This window comes from Geotrypetes seraphini, chromosome 3 (genome assembly GCF_902459505.1).
Source record: "Geotrypetes seraphini chromosome 3, aGeoSer1.1, whole genome shotgun sequence".
Taxonomy (NCBI): domain Eukaryota; kingdom Metazoa; phylum Chordata; class Amphibia; order Gymnophiona; family Dermophiidae; genus Geotrypetes; species Geotrypetes seraphini.
In genome coordinates, this window is record NC_047086.1 from 171,390,271 (window position 1) to 171,412,977 (window position 22,707).

The 22,707-nt window shown below is 46.1% G+C and overlaps 1 long non-coding RNA gene across 1 annotated transcript in view; it reads left to right on the plus strand.

The window, feature by feature from the left end:
- Positions 1 to 9,466, plus strand: part of LOC117357383 — a 52,077-nt gene extending 42,611 nt beyond the window's left edge. Inside the window, exons 2-3 of the long non-coding RNA XR_004538793.1 lie at positions 7,284 to 7,376; positions 9,089 to 9,466. This is a non-coding gene — a long non-coding RNA (uncharacterized LOC117357383). The remainder of the gene's footprint in view (positions 1 to 7,283; positions 7,377 to 9,088) is intronic.
- The last annotated feature ends 13,241 nt before the right edge of the window (positions 9,467 to 22,707 follow it).

A 22,707-nucleotide genomic window follows, 5' to 3' on the forward strand; every position in this document is an offset into this window, starting at 1 on the left:
ATAAAGAGAGCAGTGAGATTTAAATTTTTGAGAATAGCCAAGTTTTCAGATGTTTTCGGAATAATTGGAAGGAGCCCAGTTTAAGGCCTAGATTCACTAAGCCCACCGATCTTGCTCGATCTGTTGGCAATCCGAGGCAGGCCAACTGCTTCTCCAACCCTCTGCGTGTAAATGAGGGAGATCAGAGATATGCCCCTCACCGACGAGACGGATTGCTGGAGAGCGATCCCGATACATGCGCAGACCATCTACTTTGCCTGTAGATGGTCTGCTTAGTTTTAACCGGCGGCTTTAAAGTGGGATAAAACCACGGGCTCACGCTGCAGGGAAGGGCGGCAAGCAAGAGCAGAGAATAGGAGAGGGAGAATTGTGGCAGAGAGCGCAGCGCACAAGCAGATGCCAGGGCTACCTATGATAGGGCTTTAGGAGCAGAGAGCAGGAGAGAGAGAATCACGGCAGAGAGCACAACGCACAAGCAGATGCCAGGGCTACCTATGATGGTGCTTTGTGGAGAATTGTGGCAGAAAGCAGGGAGGGAGGAGAGTTTTTTTGAGCAGGGAGCAGAGCTGTTGGCAGAGCAGGATCCAGGCAGAGAGTACGGAGGGAGCAGAGAGCTAAATGGAGCAGGGCAGAGAGCAGGGCTGGTAGAAGTTGGCTGGGATTTCAGGGCAGCAATGGAGCAGGAGAGTCGGCAGGGATGTGTGTGACTGGTCCTCAGTAGTCGCTTGTTTTGGAATCGGCCAGCCTAGTCGGTATTCCTCTTTTTTTTTGTGAATCATTGCCTGCCATTCCCCCTCATTTGCATGCATGGATTGGATCAGGTGAGGTAGGAAGGTTAGTGAATCGGGTCGGGATCGCAAAGGGGTCGCTAAGTGGTCGGGACTTGATTGGTGGGCTTAGTGAATCTAGCCCTAAATTAGTCCAATTAGACGGTTTCATCGACAACTTGACTGTTGATCCTCATTTCCAAAAGAAGTTGGAAAACATCTATTCAGCTCTCATTGGTTCTATATCCATAGAAACATGATAGCAGATAAAGGCCAAATGGCCCATCCAGTCTGCTCATCCGCAGCATCCACTATCTCCATGTCTCCCTAAGAGATCCCGTGTTCCTATCCCATGCTTTCTTGAATTTGGACACAGTTTTGGTCCACACCACCTCTACCGGGAGACTATTCCATGCATCTACTACCCTTTCTGTAAAAAAGTATTTCATTAAATTACTCCTGAGCCTATCACCTCTTAACTTCATCCTATGCCTTCTCATTCAAGAGCTTCCTTTCAAATGAAAGAGACTCGCTTCATGTACATTTATGCCATGTAGGTATTTAAACTTCTCTATCATATTTCCCCTCTCCCACCTTTCCTGCATAGTATACATATTGAGATCTTTAAGTCACACCTTATGATGAAGATTACCAACCATTTTAGTAGCCTTCCTCTGGACCAACTCCATCCTGTGTATATTTTTTTGAAGGTTTGGTCCCCAGAATTGTTTATAATATTCTAAATGAGGTCTCACCAGATTAACATAAGAACATAAAACTAGCCTTACTGGGTCAGACCAATGGTCCATAAAGCCTACTCGCCCAATCTCACAGTGGCCAAACCAGGTCCCTAATACCTGGCCAAAACCCAAGGAGAAGCAATATTCCATGCTACCGATCCAGGGCAAGCAGTAGCTTCCCCATGTCTTTCTCAATAACAGACTATGGACTTTACCTCCAGGAAATTGTCCAAACACTTCTAAAAACTAGCTACACTATCCACTCTTACCACAACCTCTGGCAATGTGTTCCAGAGCTTAACTATTCTCTGGGTGAAAAAAATATTCCCTCCTATTGGTTTTAAACGTATTTCCCTAGTGTCGCCTAGTCTTTGTCTACTCTATTACATATTTTGGTATCATCTGCAAAGATCTTACCTGACAGCCCTTCAGCAATATCACTTACAGAAATGTTAAAAAGAAAAGGCCCAGGAACCAAACCTCGAGGCACACCACTGTTAATATCCCTTTCCTCTAGCCTCTGTCACCTTCCACTCAACCAGTTCCTGACCCAGTCCTCCTCTTTGGGACCCATACTGAGGGCATTCAGTTTATTTATTAGATGCCTGTGTGCAACACTGTCAAAGGCTTTGCTAAAATCTAAATTCACCACATCTAGCACTCTTTCTCTATCCAATTCTCTGGTCACCCAGTCAAATAAATTGAACAGATTTGTCTGACAAGACCTGACTCTAGTGAATCCATGTAACCTTGGGTCCTGTAATCCAACGGATTCCAGAAACAATGTTATTCTCTGTTTTAAAAGTGTTTCCATTAATTTACTTACCACAGAAGTCAGAATTATTGGACTGTAGTTCCCTACTTTTTTCGTACTCACACTTTGTGGAGAGGGATCACATCTGTTCTTCTCCAGTCCTCCGATACCATTCTTGACTCTAGAGAATCATTGAAAGGTCAGCCAGTGGAGCTGCCAGAACGTCCCTAAGTTCCTTCAGTACCCTTGGATGTACCATCTGGCCCCATTACTTTGTCCTTCTTATTCTAGTTGCCCATCCTCTTTACCCATCTGCCTGAGACACTCACTGACATTAAATACTTCTCCCATCAATTAATTATCTGTGTTCACATTATACCAAATACCACCATTATCTCACTAGTGTCTCTGTCCAAATGGTTGTGGTCAAAAAAAATATTTGTAGTCACTTTTATAAGTAGGACTTGGCTGAGATCATTGTACTGCTGCCAAGTCATTCTTCTTATTCTTCTCCATCTGCATTACTCATCTAGATCACTGATTACAACAAAGCAAAGGATGACATATTTAAAACAATTGATCCATTCAGGCTGCTCAATCATTCTTTCTGCTGTAGCCAGCCACAGTACCTTGTAGTTTCATGCCTATATTTATTTTCAAATACCTTCCTTTTGGATCTTCTCCAGCTTGGATAAATGAACACACAACATTAGCATAGGAAAAAATTTCTGCTATTATGGCCTGGTACATTCCAGACAGAAGCTCTCTTCTTTCTTAAATTTCTATCTACATGTATAGTTAAGTAGAGATCTATTGAATGTATCTTTTTTCAGCCTGCACAATTACCCTTTTTAGATGCTTATTGACGAGTGACTTCCCTAATCTTGAAAGGCTCTGTGGCTAGGGTTACCAGACGTCCAGGAAAACATAAGAACATAAGAATAGCCTTACTGGGTCAGACCAATGGTCCATCAAGCCAAGTAACCTGTTCTCACGGTGGCTAATCCAGGTCACTAGTCCTGGCCAAAACCCAAGGTGTAGCAATATTCCATGCTACCAATACAGGGCAAGCAATGGCCTCCCCCATGTCTTTCTCAATAACAGACTATGGATTTTTCCTCCAGGAACTTGTCCAAACCTTTCCTAAAACCAGCTACGCTATCCGTTCTTACCACATCCTCTGGCAACGCGTTCCAGTGCTTAACTATTCTCTGAATTAAAAAAAATTTCCTCTTATTGGTTTTAAAAGTATTTCCCTGTAATTTCATTGACTGTCCCCTAGTCTTTGTAATTTTTGATGGAGTGAAATATTGATCTACTTGTACCCATTCTACTCCTCTCAGGATTTTGTAAACATGGACGTTCCATTGCAAGATTGCACCATCGAAGAGCAACGTGCAGTAGTGGGCTTTCTTTGGGCAGAGGAGTGAAACCTGTGGAAATTCACCATCGGATATTGACTCAGTATGAACATAGAACTATGAATCAATGAAAAGAGGAAATCTGGCAACCCTAGTGTGTGTGTGTGTGTGTGTGTGTGCAGGGGGAGGGGGGGAAGGTACCATAACAGAAGTGGAAGGCAATGAAAGAGAACATGAGACAAAGATGCAGTGGCAGACACATAGGGAGAGAGACCAAGAAGTTTTGTGTTTTTTTTGTTTTTTATTCAAGGAGGCTAATAGTGATTTAGGGGTCCTTTTACTAAGGCGTGCTAATCGATTTAGTACGCGCTAGTCGATTTAGCACACAGTAAAGATTAGCGCACGCTAAATGCTAAGGCGCCCATAGAATATAATAAGCGCCTTAGCATTTAACATGCGCTAAATCGATTAGTGCGCCTTAGTAAAAGGACCCCTTACCTCTTTAGATCTGTGTACAGTAAATTACAGTACTCCAGGTCTGGAGGCAGGGAGAAAAGCTGACCTTTGAGTTGGGAAAAGAAGAAAGCTGTCTTACTGTCATGAGATCAGAACTTATATAGGGACTCCAGGCTCAACCTTTGCTAACAGTGTATGTATTAATAGGACATGCTGCCATGATTTATTTTGCTGGAGGAGGTACACTCAGCAGTAAGCATTTACTAGCTGTTCTGAGTATGAGAAAGTTTAAACCAGCTGCCCAGAGGAACCCAAAATGTCAAGTCAATGCATTCACGCTGCAGTGAAGAGGACTGTGAACCTTTGAGAATACATTTTATTACGGAGTAAAGAAATTTATTTTGAAACACCAGCATTTTGTCTGAAGTGTTTCCTTTACCCTTTCAGTGGAGCACCCTGAAACTAAGCGAGCCCCTTATTTATAATGGATACTCAGAAAAGAGGTTACAATAACTCATTTATTCATACAGTTGGTATACCACACTATCTTGCATTCTAGGCAGTGAACAATTAGAACATCCACAATAAAATTACAAGAACAAATAAAACTCACATCATAACTCATATCATCAGCATATCTCTGACCACGTCCTTACCCAGTATATTAATCCTGCAATAGTTACATCATAATCATTTCTCCAAATTAAAGGCTTCCTGATTTATATTTGTCTATAAGAGATATGGGGCATATGAATTTGTTTTTCTTTGTTATGGCTATACTATTCCATTCTCTTGTCTGCTGGAGAAATCTTGAGGTCACTAACCTGGTGGTGAATCCTACAGTTCTATGTAGAAGGAGTAATTCCATACTCATATGGAACAGTGGTAAGGAAATCTGCATATTGCATGGAATGAAGATGGATGGTTCTCATAATAATTCTGACATGCTCTCAGACAGTGGTTATCAAACCAGTCCTGGGGGACCACCAGTCAGTTCGGTTTTCAGGATATCCCTAATGAATATGCCTGTTATCTCCATTCTATGCAAATCTTTCTTATTCATATTCATTAGGGATATCCTAGAACCCAACTGGCTGGCGGTTCCCCCAGGATAGATTTGAGAATCACTGCTCTATTTGATAAGCTGGGTCAAGGCATTATTGTGTGTTATCAGATTTATAATATATGTTAAAGCTGATGTGGCTTTTAATATCAAAGAATATCAGGCCCAATGCACAGCAAAAAAAATGAACTATCCCCCTCTTTTACTAAGGTGCTCTAATCGAATTAGCATGTGCTAAATGCTAATGCGTCCATAGACTAACATGCACACGTTAGCGTTTAGCACGCACTAAATCGGTTAGCACACCTTAGTAAAAGAGGGCCTATGTCACAAATACATACAATATTAGTGCGTGAATGGGTTAACATGAATCACATTTACCCTTGTGCTGCACATTCTGGCCAAAATTTTACTATCCCTTTAGGAGTAGAATTAATTTATATTTATATTATTTAATTTATATTAAAAGGAAGAAAGAATCATGATAGATATAAAAGAAATAGAATAAAAAAGGAAGGGGAGGTTTTTTAGGATCAATGAATGAAACGTGGAACCTTGTCAGACTTGGCTGAGGTTTATTCCCTGTCACCAAGCAGGTTTCTGAGATCCTTTTCCTCCCTTTTTTTTGCACCTTATGCTTTGAACAGTGGGATCTTTCTGTAATTTTGGTATAATTAACTTCACCACCATAGTATGGGCTGCCTAATGTGAACCAATGCTCCCAGGACTCCAGCTTACCCCTACTTAAGGAAATCTTTAGGGAGCAGGAGTAAGGCTCAGTCCTTCTACTTCAACAGTGCCAGTCACGGCTGGCTTAACCCATAAACAAACTTGGCAGAGGCATAGGTCAGCAGCTTCTAGGGGGTGTCAAAGAGCAGTTGCAGTCAAAGTAAAGCAGTAGATCTTGACAACCAGACAGAACATGTACTTTTACTGCAGGGAGGGAGGGTAAATTTCAAATAGCCCACTTACTTGAATAAGTGGGCTTTAGCTGGAGTAAATAGCTTTTAGCAATTGCCCTCATTTTGTATGTACGAGCAAAATATAGTTTAATATTTTAAAAGTGTGATGTTTATCTATAAGGTTTTACAGGAATCTTCTGGGATGGGTAAAGGGTTAATCACAATTGTTGAGTTTAACTATGAAAACCATATGGGGGGGGGGCTATGGGCATGAAAGGTAATTAGGATGGGGCACATGGCTGCAGGTTTGTCTAGTACGTCTAGTATCCTTGTACCCAAAATGGTACCATTTAACCTCTAATGCTATGTTGGGACGTACTACTAAGACTGCCAGATAAAGGGTAGCTCATTAGTTTTGGCAGACTGTGTTAGTGGTATATCCTGAAATACTGCTAGAAGCCAGGTGAGGCTACTGTATTTTGAGAGCTGGTACTGTTGGAGCAGGTATGACCAGGCATTGCTTCTATTCTAAAATTTCCTTAGAAATGAGAAGTTGGGGGGTCTCAAGAGTGAATTGTGAGGCTTATGTACACACTGTTAGGGGATTGGAATTTCAATTTCCAATCACCAGGAGGCACAGGAGGGGCTGGTTTGTTATTTGGACAACTTTTCTAAGAGACGGCAGGCTGGGATCAGGTCCGCCACCATGTATTTTACTGTAATGCTTCTCAACCCAGTACTCAGGCACACCCAGCCAGTCAGGTTTTTAGGATATCCACAATGAATATGTATGAGATTTGCTTGCACTGTCTCCATGGTATGCAAATCTGTCCCATGCATATTCATTGACATCCTGCAATCCTGACTGGCTGGGCATGCCTTGAGGATTTAGTTGAGATTAACTTGTTCTAGGTCAGGAATGTGTGATGCTCCCAGATGCATGAATGAAGGAAAGATGACCACAGGTCAAATAATAACCTTCCACAGGTTCTAATAATCTTTGATATTCAGGTACTGCAGATTAGTAATTACCTTGGAATTTCATAATCATTTTTCCTGGGTCAAAGTTGTATTCTTGTTGTGCACTTTAATAAATACACCTTTCTTTGAATAAAGTAGTGTTGGAGAAACTGTATGGAGAATGGTGATTTTCCTTCTGTGTGAGGTGAAATAATGGGGTGAAGGTATTTTGACTGTGTTTCTGTGTTGATGATACACTATGGTGTTTTCTTGTCCACAGTTTTAAGGATGAACAACTACACAACTGGAAATATTTTCTCAGGTGTCTATGGAGTAATTGACTGGTGGAATGACCCATAAATCTATTTCTGAGGTGAGAAGCATGATGATAAGAAACAATCAAAGTGGGTGAGAAGATGTTTGAGCAGGTGGAGAAGAGACTAGAGTAGAGAGTTGCACGGGGACAGAAATCCCACCCGTCCCGTGAGAAATCCCTCTGTCCCCATCCATCCCCACGAGGAATCCCCTCCGTCCCCCTCCGTCCCCGTGAAGAATCCCCTCCCTTCAACGTCAGCGCTGACATCAGGGAAGACTTCCGGTCGGCTATATGTGCTGCTGCAGGGCAGGCAGGAAATAGAAGATGAGCCTCGCGGCACAAGTTGCATCGAACCCCATGGGATCCCAAGACCACAAGGGACATCCTCACAGGATCCCCGTGACCCGAGGGGGCGTCCCCACGTGATTCCCCGTGACCCGAAGGAGCAACCCGCAGGATCCCCGCGGTCCCACGGGATTCCCATCATCCCCGTTCTTGTGCAGCTCTCTACTGTAGAGGGATTGGGAGTGGTGAATGGGTGTGAATCGTGGAAGATTAGGAGAGACAGAGTAAAGGAAGCTAGAACGCGCGGGGAGAAGGAACCTGCAAAGTCTCCCCTTAGAGTACACATTGGGTCTAATTCAGAAAGAACTTTATCCTATTCACTGCCCCAAAATTCTTTAATGAATAAGGCCCATTGAGTCCGAAGTGATTGAATTAACAGACAAATGGAAAGAGCAAAAACCAATCGCATGGGACTGACACCAATTGAATCTGGCCAGCTTCATTCTATGGCCTCATAAGCGCCCTTGTTACCTCATTATAGATACTCTTTTCTTTCTTGAATGGAACTAAGCAGCGTAGTATAAAGCTTTACTGTGAATATCTCCACAATGAGGTGGTCACTGCCAAAAAGCAGTTCTCTCTCTCAGCTAGAATGATGATCTAAAAATGTCTTACAGGGAAGGAAGGGCAGTGAATGGATTACATTTTTGAAAAGTACAAATGGGAAGTACACACAAGGAGGATAATTCTATACAGGGTATCAAAAGCACACCTATTTGATGCTAATTTTGTAATGAAAAATAAGGACCTACTTTTCTTTATAGGATCCTAGTGTAACAGACTAAGGGCACACCTATATTTTAGGCACGAACAAGTAGAGAATGATAAGGGGAAAAATTTGTCCCCATCCCTGCAGGAACTCAATTTCTCTGTCCCGTCTCCATGAGTTTTGTCATTGTCCCTGTCCCATTCCTGTAAGCTCTGCCTTAACCGCACAAGCCTCGAACACTTATGATTTTATAGTGTTTGGGGCTTTTGGAGATGAAGACAGAACATGCAGGAATGGGGCAGGGACAGGAAAAGAACTCATGGGGACGGGATGAGAAAATGAGTTCCCGTGGGGACGGGGAAAAATATGTCCCCGTGTCGTTCTCTATGAGCAAGTACCCAGCCGTAGAGCAGCTGTAAATGCTTGCACTTAAATTGTTAAATAACGTGTACAGTGGAATTTTAAAAGAACTTTAAACTTAGGAAGCAAAAAATTCTGAACAGATGTGAGATTGCAAATTGTTCCAGAGGAACGGAGATAAGAAGAAAAAAGCTGAGTTGTGAATTGACTCAAAATATGTCAGTTTAGAAGATGGGAGAACTAGCCAGTGAGCATCGAGGAATGATAGAATGATCACAGAATATGATTTATTTGGGGGTCTTGAACACAGTTTGTATTGCCCAGGTAGTTATTTAAGTGTTTTCCATTTTACCAGGTCTGCTGCCCTTGTTCAGATATTCTCTGCTTCCAGAAAATAACAGTAGACTTCTGGGATCCACTGACACCATCTTTTTGCTGAAATTTATCACGGTCTTTCACTAATTTATTATACTCTGCATTTTATTTTGAGAAAACCTTTTTCATACTTGTTTGTAGTTTCTCACTATCATTATCTTTTTACTGTTTTTTTATCACGGTCTCTCACCAATTTATTATTATTAGTTTCATCTCCATATCACTGTTGTCTTTATCCCACAATATTTGTATGCATGAAATCACTCAGAATTTTAAATATAATAATATTATCAATTTTAATGTACCCCCTCATTATTTATAGGACCTCTGAAGAAGACTTTTTGTCGAAACATGGACCGTATTGGGTCCTGTGCCCTTAGCGGACTAGGTCCTTTATGTTTTTTATGTGGATTATCTTATTTTTATGTGGATGATTCTATTGTACCTTTGGAACTTTGATATTCCTAATAAAGTCTAATTAAGGAACATCGTCACTCTACAGTGCTTTTTTGGTATCCACTGACAGCTCCCACTAGTACCTCACTGGATGTTGTTATAAAGAGCAGCCATTATTCTTTGCATTTTCCTCAGTGAAAACAGTTCATTCTCGACTAATGAAGCTACCAGATTGCTACAGTCATTGATAATTTCTTTCTTTCTTTTTAGGAAAATGACATTTATTGTATGAATAGCTACAATACTTAGGGTTACCAGATTTCCTCTTTAAAAAAAGAGGACATGTGGCCCCCTGCCTCGTTCTACCCCCAGCCCACACCACCCCATTCTTCCCCAGCTCCAGCCCGTGTCTAGCAGGCCTCTACGCATGTGTGTGATGTCATCATGTTGACATCCGCACATGTGCAGAGGCCTTCCAGATGCGGACCTGAGCTCGGGGCCTTCCAAAACCTGGACAAACTGCCAACAAATATCTTCCTACTTGGGGCTATGACACCAATAACACATCACTACATTCATTCCTGCCAGAACACCTGACCTTGGTCACACATGCAGAACACAGATAAACCCTATGCAAATACAGGACCACAAACTAAAAGTCCTAATATACACAAATGAAGCCCTAAGATGCTAGACTCTGCTTGCAGTACAACAGAGAAACAGAAATACATTTTTTCCTGAGCAAAGCAAAATATAGATAGCAGATGTAAATTCTGAAAACGGACACATTTCAATCACTAAATTGAAAATAAAATCACTTTTCCTATCTTTGTTGTCAGGTGATTTTATTTTTCTACTCATCTCTTCCCAGTCTGGTTGAACTTCCTTCTGTCTGTGCTCTTAACTCTGTTTCCAAGGTCTTCTTATACATTTGCTGTTTTCTCTCCTTCACTTTCTGCCCTACATCCATCTTTGGCATTAACTTTTAATGTTCAACTTTCTTCCATTTTTCTGCTTTCTCCTCAGATCTATCTACTTTTCCATGTCTTCCTTTCCCATTTAATGATGCACACTATATCCTTCCTTTCTGCCCTTCCCCACCATCCATGTGTGCCATCTCCTCCCTCTTTCTTCTCCCCTACTCCCATCTATCCATAAACAGCATTTCTTCCATCTCTCTTCCCTTCCCCATCCCTCCCATCCCAGTGCACCATCTTCCCTCTCTCTCCCCTTCCTCTTCTATCCCTGTGTACCATCTCATCCCTCTCTTTCCCTCTCCTATGGTCTGACATCTGTCTTTCCCCTTTTCCCCTCCTATGGTCTGAGATCTTTATCCTCTCCTTCTCACAGTCTGGCATCTTTCTCCCCTCTTTCCCCCTTTGTGTTCTGGCATCTTTCTGTCTTTCCCTTTCCCTCCCCCTGCCTTCGTCTGGAATCCCTCCCTCCTCCTTCCTTTCCCTGGTCTGACATCTCTCTCTTCTTGCCCCCCTTCCTCCCTGGCCATCTTTTTCCCCATCCACTAGTCTGACATCTCTCTCCTTCCCTTTCCCCATGGCCTGGCATCTTTATCTACCCCTTCCATTCCCTCTTCTGGAGGTCTGACATCTTTCCTTCCCTTTTCTCCCCATCCCCACAGTCCAGCATCTCTCTTACCCTCCCTATGCTATCTCCGCTTCGAGATCTGCCACTCGTTCACCTTTCGCTGCTGTAAGTCTTCAGGCCATCGGCAGCATGACTGAAGTAAACATGCTGCCTGGCATCGTGTTTATTTCAGTCATGCTGCTGAAGGCCCAAAGGCTTATACTAGCAGCAGGTGAGCAAGCACCGAATCCTGCGAGGGGAGAGAGGACTCTGAATTGGTGCAGAGGGGGGGGGGGGTAAAGGAGGACTCCGGATAGGTGCATGAGCTGCTTAGGGGGTACTAGATGTCTGATTTCCCCGGACAAATGTTCAAAAGTTATAAAATTAAAAAGTTGCCCGGACTCCCACCACAGTCAAAAAGAAGACATGTTTGGGGAGATATTTGGTAACCCTAACAATGCTGTTTCTTTGAAGCAGTACAGGGCTAGCTCTTGTTTGTTAGGTGGTGTTGTTGACTCATCTTTGAGTCCTAGTGACACGATGAAAATCAAGTTTTTGTGGCAGAATACAGAAGTAGATTGCTGGGCCTTTTTTTCTGTGCAGTATAAATGCGAAGTTGTCGCCGTTGTCACATCATACGTGATCCTCCGCCTCCAATACTGCCTATCTGTTGCTGACAAGATGCCTAGCTCTTGGCAGAAATAAAACCAGGAGAGAATGCAGAAACCAGAAGTTTCTGCCGCTTTTCCTATACCTTCTACAATAAAGTGATCTTATGATATTTGCAGCCAGAAAGTCTTTATTAAAACAATCAACAGATATTTAAAAATAAATACACCCAGAAGATGTAAATTCATTACAGGAACTCCTCAGTGGATCAGAAAGCTGAAGGCAGCACGCAAAGCACTTCTGCCTGTTATGGAGAACAGCTCCAATTACCAGTCTTTAGCGTGTGCACCTTACAGTATCATGTCATGGGCAGGCTGCAGAACAGAGACCAGACATTAGGCTTTTCTTAGAGTGATAAATCTTTGTCAGGGTATCTAGCATTTCAGCTATAATGCTGAGTCTAATGCATCCTACAGAACTTCAATCAGCAACCCCTTCCCCCTCCCAGCAAAGACATTCCTGCTTTACTGTATCCGCTAGCATGAACTGCCAGACTAGGGGCAGTGTCTGGATTCATGAGAAGGAGAACTGCAATTGGTTCTGGCTGGTTTACACCTCCTTGGACTTAGCAGTGGTTGGCCAGCTTATGGTGATCACCGGGGTCACTGTCCAGCAAGGTTCTCAATATCCTGACATACTGGTTTGAACTGTATTCTGCAGCAGGGGTGATTCTCTCAGAGCCTGATGTAAGTGTATATAGCTCTACTTTTCAGGGCAGGTTTTGAATGCTCTCAGAGGAAGTAAATTGGCAAGTCCACATGTCACTGTTAGGAGCTTTAGGAATCTTTATTCAGTTCTAGCAGGAGTCTGTTTGTTCTTTGTTCCTAAGGGCTTAACTACCGTATTTTCACGTAGATAACGCGCACCCGTGTAAAACGCGCACACGGGTATAGCGCGCGGAAAACACAAATTTATGTACAGAAATTTTTATATACCGCGCACACCCGTATATCGCGCATGCTGCCCGACTCTCCCGTCGCTGCCCGACTCTCCTTTCGCCCGCCCCGACTCTCCTCTGGCCACCCCGACTCTCCTTTCGCCCGCCCCGACTCTCCTCTCCCCCTTGAAGTCCTGTCCCCACCCTGAAAACCTGATGCCCCCCCCGATGTCCGATTCACCCCAACGCAGGACCGCTCGCACCCCCACCCCGAAGGACCGCTCGCACGCACTTCCACCCGCACCCGCACCCCCACCCTGAAGGACCGCTCGCACCCCCACAGCCTCCCGACCCCCCCCCCATCATGTAGAAGCTCCTACCGGTGTCCTGCTGCTTTCTCTTGGCGGTCCCGGCCCTTCCGTGAGCCCTGCGCCTGCGCTGCTTCCTCTTCTAGCGGTCGCCCTTTTTCTAACGTCAAGCACTCTTGCCCCGCCGACTCCCCGACTCCCCGACACGATCGGGGCAAGAGGGAGCTCAAGCCCTCTTGCCCCAGCCAACCGCGGCACACCCGACACGATCGGGGCAAGAGGGAGCTCAAGCCCTCTTGCCCCCCCCCCGACACGATCGGGCAAAAGGGAGCCCAAGCCCTCTTACCCCACCGACTCCCCAACTCCCCGACAATAACGGGCCAGGAGGGAGCCCAAACCCTCCTGGCCACGGCGACCCCCACCCCGCACTACATTACGGGCAGGAGGGATCCCAGGCCCTCCTGCCCTCGACGCAAACCCCCCTCCCCCCCAACGACCGCCCCCCTCAAGAACCTCCGACCGCCCCCCAGCCGACCCGTGATCCCCCTGGCCGACCCCCACGACACCCCCACCCCCCTTCCCCGTACCTTTGTGTAGTTGGCCGGACAGACGGGAGCCAAACCCGCCTGTCCGGCAGGCAGCCAACGACGGAATGAGGCCGGATTGGCCCATCCGTCCCAAAGCTCCGCCTACTGGTGGGGCCTAAGGCACCTGGGCCAATCAGAATAGGCCCGGGAGCCTTAGGTCCCTCCTGGGGGCGGGGCCTGAGGCACATGGGCCCAACCCAACCATGTGCCCAAGGTTCCGCTCCCAGGAGGGACCTAAGGCTCCCGGGCCTATTCTGATTGGCCCAGGCGCCTTAGGCCCCACCAGTAGGCGGAGCTTTGGGACGGATGGGCCAATCCGGCCTCATTCCGTCGTTGGCTGCCTGCCGGACAAGTGGGTTTGGCTCCCGTCTGTCCGGCCAACTACACAAAGGGAAGGGGAAGGGGGGTGGGGGTGTCGTGGGGGTCGGCCAGGGGGGGTCACGGGTCGGCTGGGGGGGCGGTCGTTGGGGGGAGGGGGTTTGCATCGAGGGCAGGAGGGCCTGGGATCCCTCCTGCCCGTAATGTAGTATGGGGTGGGGGTAGGGGGTCGCCGTGGCCAGGAGGGTTTGGGCTCCCTCCTGGCCCGATATTGTCGGGGAGTTGGGGAGTCAGTGGGGCAAGAGGGCTTGGGCTCCCTTTTGCCCCGATCGTGTCGGGGGAGGGCAAGAGGGCTTGAGCTCCCTCTTGCCCCGATCGTGTCGGGGGTGCCGTGGTTGGCTGGGGCAAGAGGGCGGGAGTGCGTGCGAGCGGTCCTTCAGGGTGGGGGTACGGGTGCGGGTGGGAGTGCGTGCGAGCGGTCCTTCAGGGTGGGGATGCGGGTACGGGTGGGAGCGCGTGCGAGCGGTCCTTCGGGGTGGGGGGGGTGGGTGCGTGCGAGCAGTCCTTCGGGGTGGGGGTGCGAGCGGTCCTGCGGGGGGAAGGTGAATCGGACGTCGGGGGGGGGGGACTATGTAAAAAAAATTTTGTACAACGCGCTCACACGTATACCGCACAAGGTTATGCACGGTTTGTAAAAACACGTATAACGCGCGCGTTATATGCGTGAAAATACGGTAAATGAATGAGGTGGAACTGACAAATTCACCTACAAGAACCATCTTTCAGATAGAATTCCAAAATACTTTTACTGCAGCTACTTCAGTTCAGGTAAACAGATACGCAAACATTCTTATTCACCTTAAATTAAATACGGATCCGGTTACTCTGCTCCTCTGGCTGTTCTGCTAAGTTTCCAATGGATGAGATCTAATCCTAAATGGGTTAAGGAGACCTGCAAAGGAAATGGAAGTAGTGGGACTGTTGGGAAACAGCGATCATAATATGATCAAGTTCAAGGTTGAGGTAGGAAAACCGAAAGGAAAGAGAACCGTAGCGACAACTTTTAACTTCAGGAAAGGCACCTACGAAGCAATGAGGGAAATGGTAAGGAAGAAACTTAGGAACACCTCCAAAAATTGGCAAACGGTAGAACATACCTGGTCTTTTTTCAAGGACATGGTGAGCAAGGCGCAAAATCTGTATATCCCCAGATTCAGAAAGGGGTGCAAAAGGAGTCGAACAAAAGACCCGGCGTGGATAACTAAAATAGTGAAGGAAGCGATAGGCAATAAGAAAAATTCATTCAGGAAATGGAAAAAGGACAAAACTGAGGGGAACTGGAAAGAGCACAGGAAGTATCAAAAAGAATGTCACCGTGTGGTTCGAAAAGCCAAAAGAGAGTATGAAGAGAGACTAGCCAGGGAAGCACGAAATTTCAAACCGTTCTTTAGATATGTTAAAGGGAAGCAGCCGGCTAGGGAGGAGGTGGGACTGCTGGACGACGGAGACAGGAAGGGAGTGGTGAAGGAGGTAAAAGAAGTCGTGGAAAGACTTAACATGTTCTTTTCGTCTGTATTTACAAACGAAGACACAACCAACATACCAGAGCCTGAGCAATTCTTCAATGGAAATCAAGCAGGAAAACTAACTTGAAGTGAGCCTTGAAGATGTGCGAAGGCAGATAGAAAAACTAAAAATTGACAAATCCTCGGGTCCGGATGGAATCCATCCAAGGGTTCTGAAGGAATTAAAGGAGGAGATAGTGGAACTACTGCAGCAAATTTGCAACCTATCCCTAAAAACAGGCGTGATCCCGGAGGATTGGAAGATAGCCAACGTCACGCCCATCTTTAAAAAGGGATGAAGATGTGACCCGGGAAACTACAGATCGGTGAATTAGAGAATGACACGGGGGAAAAAATCTGTCCCCGTCACTGCACCGTACCCGGCCCACCATCCTCTGCACCGCCCCGTCACCACTGTTCCCTTCACCGCCCCGTCACCGCCACTGCCATCCCATTCACCGCCCTGTCACCGTCCTCGCAGCATCCATATAAGCCTCAGTACTGCGAAACACCATGAAGACAGAAGAGAGTCCTGCCACTACTACTACTGCACTGAGAATCTGTTTCAGTGCCTCTGCTCTGTAGTAAAAACAGAACATAAAATAAATCAATTGACTTGTCCTCCCTTGCAATGATGTGTCCCCCATGTTCACCTATAGCTCGAATCAGGTCATTTGTGCACACTAAAAATGCAGGAGGATCTGGAACGTGAGCGCAGGCAGGCATTGATACAAAAACAGCAGACACCCGACCGATTGCAGTGTTCCGCCATCTCTCTCCCTCCATCTCACCTTAGATGTAGAGTATGCCGGCTTTCTTTTTCGCCCAGCCGCACGTGTGAGTGCTCATTTGTTCAATATTCTCCTCTGACGCAACCGGAAACAGGAAGTTGTAAGAGAGGAGAAGATTGATCAACTCGAGCAGCCGCGCAAGCGCGGCTTTTTGAACGTGTGCGGCTTGGCGAAAAAGAAAGCCGGCATACTCTACATCAGTGTTTTTCAACCTTTTTACACCCGTGAACCGGCAGAAATAAAAGAATTATTTTGTGTACCGGCAAACTACTAGGACTAAAATTTTAAAACCCTGTTTCCGCCCCATCTCCGCAAGCTCGGTCACCTCAGTAACTATAGAAAAATAGACAAATATAGTGCAAAATATAGACAGCAGATATAACTTCTCAAAACTGATACATTTTGATCACTAAATTGAAAATAAAATCATTTTTCATACCTTTGCTGTCTGGTGATTGATTTCATGAGTCTCTGGTTGCGTTTCCTTCTGTCTGTGTATCCTTTCTTTTATTTCTTTCTTTCTGCACTCAGGCCCAAAAATTGTCCCTTTCTATTCCCTCCCTCTTTCCTTCCTATGTCCTTAGTGCCCCTGGTGCCTCCTTCCCATGTCCTTAGTGCCCCTTCCTGTCTTTAGTGTCCCCAGTGCCTCCTTCCCATGTCCTTAGTGCCCCTTCCTGTCTTTAGTGCCCCCAGTGCCTCCTTCCCATGTCCTTAGTGCCCCTTCCTGTCTTTAGTGCCCCCAGGCCTCCTTTCCATGTCTTTAGTGCCCCAGTGCCTCCTTCCCATGTCCTTAGTGCCTCCTTCCTGTCTTTAGTACCCCCAGTGCCTCCTCCCCATGTCTTTAGTGCCCCCAGTGCCTCCTTCCCATGTTCTTAGTGCCCCTTCCTGTCTTTAGTGCCCTCAGTGCCTCCTTCCCATGTCTTTAGTGCCCCAGTGCCTCCTTCCCGTGTCCTTAGTGCCCCTTTCTGTCTTTAGTGCCCCCAGTGCCTCCTTTCCATGTCTTTAGTGCCCCAGTGCCTCCTTCCCATGTCCTTAGTGCCCCTTCCTGTCTTTAGTGCCCCCAGTGCCTCCTTCCCATGTCTTTAGTGCCCCTTTCTGTCTTTAGTGCCCCAGTGCCTCCTTCCCATGTCCTTAGTGCCCCTTCCTGTCTTTAGTGCCCTCAGTGCCTCCTTCCCATTTCTTTAGTGCCCCAGTGCCTCCTTCCCGTGTCCTTAGTGCCCCTTTCTGTCTTTAGTGCCCCCAGTGCCTCCTTTCCATGTCTTTAGTGCCCCAGTGCCTCCTTCGCAGGTCCTTAGTGCCCCTTCCTGTCTTTAGTGCCCCAGTGCCTCCTTCCCATGTCCTTAGTGCCCTTTCCTGTCTTTAGTGCCCCCAGTGCCTCCTTCCCATGTCTTTAGTGCCTCTTTCTGTCTTTAGTGCCCCCAGTGCCTCCTTCCCATGTCTTTAGTGCCCCTAGTGCCTCCTTCCTATGTCTTTCTCACTGCCTTCCACACTTTGTCCCACCCCCACCCCCGAATCCTGCCTTCCTACCTTTCTCCCTCCCTAGCCAAAGCCAGCCTGCTGCCTCCCTGCTGCTCAAAAAAAAAAAAAAAAAGCCTCCTTCCTTTTCCCCTGCTCTTACCGTCATGCTCATGCTGCAGCTACTAAAAACAGGAAGTCTTTCCGACTCAATTCTGAAGTCAGAGAGGACGTTCTGGGCCAGCCAGGCAGCGATTGGCTGGCCCAGAACGTCCTCTCCAACGTCAGAATTGACGTCGGAAAGACTTCCTGTCGGCTTTAGTAGCTGCAGCATGAGCATGGCGGTAAGAGCAGGGAAGAAGGAAGGAGGCTTTTTTTTTTTTTTTGCGCCGACCGGCAGAAATTCAACCGGTGGTAATGAGGGAGGAAGGGAGATGGTGGGGACCGCGCGATCCTTGATTGCCTCACTGCGGGGACAAGTCCATTCACCACTCCATGGGATGGTGAATGGCCTTGTCCCCGTCCCGCAGATGCCACTATTTTTTCTTCCCCGTTTCGGCGGGTTACCCACGGCTAAATGCGGCTAGCCGCGGGTAACCCACCACCGTGTCATTCTCTACGGTGAATCTGACCTCGGTTCCAGGGAAAATGGCGGAAGAACTGATAAAAGAAAACATCAATGAACATTTTGAAAGAAACGAATTTCTGATAACCAGCCAACATGGTTTCTGCAGGGGGAGATCGTGCCTAACTAACTTATTGCACTTCTTTGAAGGAATTAACAAACGGATGGACAGAGGAGACCCCATAGACATTATATACCTAGATTTCCAAAAAGCCTTTGACAAGGTGCCTCATGAATGTCTACTCCGGAAACTGAAGAATCATGGGGTGGATTGAGACGTACATAGATGGATCAGAAACTGGTTGGTGGGTAGGAAACAGAGGGTAGGGGTGAAGGACCACTACTCGGACTGGAGGAGGGTCACGAGTAGTGTTCCGCAGGACTCGGTGCTCGGGCCGCTGCTATTTAATATATTCATAAATGATCTAGAAACAAGGATGAAGTGTGAGATAATAAAATTTGCAGATGACACCAAACTATTTAGTGGAGCTCGGACTAAAGAGGACTGCGAAGAATTGCAAAGGGACTTCAACAAACTAGGGGAATGGGCGACAAGATAGCAGATGAAGTTAAACGTTGAGAAATGTAAAGTATTGCATGTGGGAAGCAGAAACCCGAGGTACAACTATACGATGGGAGGGATATTATTGAATGAGAGTACCCAAGAAAGGGACTTGGGGGTAATGGTGGACATAACAATGAAGCCGACGGCACAGTGCGCAGCGGCCGCTAAAAGAGCGAATAGAATGCTAGGTATAATCAAGAAGGGTATTACAACCAGAACGAAAGAAGTTATCCTGCCGTTGTATCGGGTGATGGTGCACCTGCATCTGGAATACTGCGTCCAATATTGGTCGCCATACCTTAAGAAGGATATGGCATTACTCGAGAGGGTTCAGAGGTGAGCGACACTTCTGATAAAAGGGATGGAAAACCTTTCATACGCTGAGAGATTGGAGAAACTGGGTCTCTTTTCCCTGGAGAAGAGGAGACTTAGAGGGGATATGATAGAGACTTACAAGATCATAAAGAGACAGATTCTTCAAACTTTCAAAAAATAAAAGAACAAGAGGACATTTGGAAAAGTTGAAAGGGGATAGATTCAAAACAAATGCTAGGAAGTTCTTCTTTACCCAACGTGTGGTGGACACCTGGAATGCGCTTCCAGAGGACGTAATAGGGCAGAGTACGGTACTGGGGTTTAAGAAAGGATTGGACAATTTCCTGCTGGAAAAGGGGATAGAAGGGTATAAATAGAGGATTACTGCACAGGTCCTGGACCTGTTGGGCTGCCGCGTGAGCAGACTGCTGGACACGATGGACCTCAGGTCTGACCCAGCGGAGGCATTGCTTATGTTCTTATGTTCTTAAGAGATGTGCCACTTTATTGAGCCTTTCTGTACAGAAATGTTTAGCCATTAAATTTAAAAGCCAGAACCTAAAGATGTTTGTTGTGAACCTTCTTATTTGTAATGTGCTGTCCTGGGCTACAACTATTAGTCACTTAGCCTTAGGTCTCAATTCATCCTTTCTTAACTATTCATGTGTCTGCTTTTGATCAATGAATGGTTCCTGGAGTAACACTTTGGGCTAGATTCACTAAGGCCACGGATCCGATCCTATCCGTGAGCGATCTGATCTAATCCGTGGCCGGGGGGGGCTGATTCATGAAGCACCCTCATGCAAATGAGGACGATCGGAATCAAGACCCCCCAACTGACCACATAGATCGCTCTCCAGCGATCCCGACACATTTGAAGACCATTTTCTTTGCCTGTAGATGGTCCGCACATGCACTGGCCCTCCGTGCCTGGCAGAGCTGGAAACTTTTTTACTTTACTTGAGCTTTATCTATAATTTACACATCTGGCCGGAGATATAATCTGATAGGTCTCATCATAGATAAGAGCATTAATATTTGGAAAGATATTCATGCAATATATGTTGTATTAAGCCAGCAAAATATATTCAGACTAGTGCTAATCTAGCCCTTCGGTGGAACGTACAGAAATTATTTGTAGTCCAAGAGCAAAGTAGTTAGGCAAATGGATTCCAAAGGGCTGCTGACAGATGTTTCTAAGAAAGGCATTTCCCTAAATACTTTTGTATTTTAGACTTGCCGAATACTCAGTGGTCTAGGAATAGAGAGTTATTTTACTTTGCAGGTCCGTGGTTTTAATCCGCTTTAAACCTGCGGGATGAAACCATGAGCTTGCTCTGCGGGGAAGGGCAGGAAAGTCGGGTCAGAGAGCAGGGCGGCGAATCGGGGCAGAGAGCAGGACGGCAAGAGCAGAGAGCAGGATGACAGAAGGCAGGGCAGTCGGAAAGAACCTGAGCCGCTGGTCCTCAGCAGTCGCTTATTTTTTGATTGGTGTCCTTCATTTTTTTTTTGTGAATCGCTGCTTGCCTATATTTGCATGCCGTTCCCCCTCATTTGCATGTGCAGATCGGATCGGAGGTTGATCGGCACCAAGGTTAGTGAATCGGGTCGGGGAACAATCGGGCTGCAAAGCGGTTGGGACACGATTGGTGAATCTAGCCCTTTGTATTTCCTAGTTAAATGACTAAACAGTAGACATATGGGCCCCGGGCAATGCAAAAGCCAGTGTTTGCTGTAGACAAGCTTTGATTGTTTTTTGGGGGCGGAGGGGGGTATTTGTTTGTTTTATGGGAGGAGAGGTAGCAAGTTTAAATCTAGTTTGGATATAAAGCATTTGGATGCATGGATGGAGCCTCAGGCAGGATAAGGCTATTGTTTTTTATGGAAGGGGGATAGCAGGCTTGCTCTGAGTTTCCTGAAGTTTTCTCTTTTAGGGCAGATGGATACAGAGGAGCCATTATGACTCCTGATGTATTTCCAGGGTACTAGATCCTGATTTCGGGAGTACTGTCAGAGTAATGCTGGTATGTTGGGTAATGGTATAGAGAATTATGCTCTGTTTCTGAATGAACTGGAGTTTTCTTTCCTTCATTGTCTTCTTTTTTTTTCTAGTTTGCAATCTAATACCAAACGTGTCAAAGATCTGTCTTCTTTGCTGATATGTTCCTACACTAAGTTAAATCGTCTCTTTTTTTTTCTCTATTTGCTGTTAATTCCTTTACTGTTTTTAGGCATACGTCACTCTATCAAGGGTATGTATGAGGGGGTGCTGAAAAGTTCTTAACCAAACTAAGAAGAGAAATGACGTGGATATGGTTCATTCAATGATCTGAAACAATGTCAAAACATAGAATTTCGTATCTGTAAATTGACACTTAACGAAATAAGATAACACTCTTTTCAGCTACAGTGGCAAAATGATGCTTGGAATTTAGGAAGCTGGTGGGTTGGGCTGAAAACTTTTCAGCACCCCTTCATACTGGGGAGAGTCCATCTGTGTATCTGATTCAGTTCATCCTTATGTATATGGCTTTTTGCAAATACACAAATAAATCTACGCATAAAGCAGGAAGGCGTGGGCAGAGGAGGAAGTGGGGGGGAGCAGGCTGTGCTACCCCAAAATAGCAGTGTCAGCAGTATGGGAGGACCCCAAACCCTGACATAAGAAAGGGAGGCCTGTCACAGTGGGGTGAAGATATCAAGAGTATGCCATGAAAACCCTAAATCCATGGTACAAGATAAGAAGGCTTGCTATGGCATCAGCAGGGCTGGCCCAACCACACAGTCCCTTAGTAGAGAATGACACAGGGACAAATTTTTTCCCGCCCCGCGGGAACTCATTTTCCCATCCCATCCCGGAGAGCTCTTTTCCTGTCCCTGCCCCATTCCTGCAAGTTCTGTCCTCATCTGAACAAGCCTCAAACACTTTAAAACCATAAGTGACCCCTACATTTCCTCGCTTTCCCCTAGGGCCAGAAGTCTGGTCTTAAATTCACTCTGTTGCTGATACCTTATGCTCTCAGCTGTTTTCCCCGGGTTGGTGGGTGGATGTTTGGGTGAGTGTGAATGGTGGGTATGAGTGGTTGGAAGTATGTGGAGTTCGGTGGGTAGGGTGGGATTACATATTGTGGGTGGGAGGATGGGATTTGGTTCTCTTGTTTTGTTTGATATGTGCTGAGCGGCATAAGCAAACAGCTTGCTCAGCATACTCCTTTCTTGCTGGGGGTTTTTGGGTATGGATTGGGTCTCATGGTGTGGGTTTGGGATGGGGTGGGGGTTTGGGCTTTGGAGTAGGTGGGGATTGGGGGGATTCTTTGGTTGGGGTGAAAATGTGTTTGATGGTACGTTTGGTGTTCGCGACCTTGTTGTATTGTTGTGCTGTATTATGTATTTACTGCTGATGTGCCAATAAAACATGATTTATACTAAAACCATAAGTGTTCGAGGCTTCTGCAGTTAAGGCAGAGCTTACAGGAATGGGACAAGGACAGTGACAAAACTCACGGGGACGGGACGAGGAAATTGAGTTCCTGCAGGGACAGGGAAA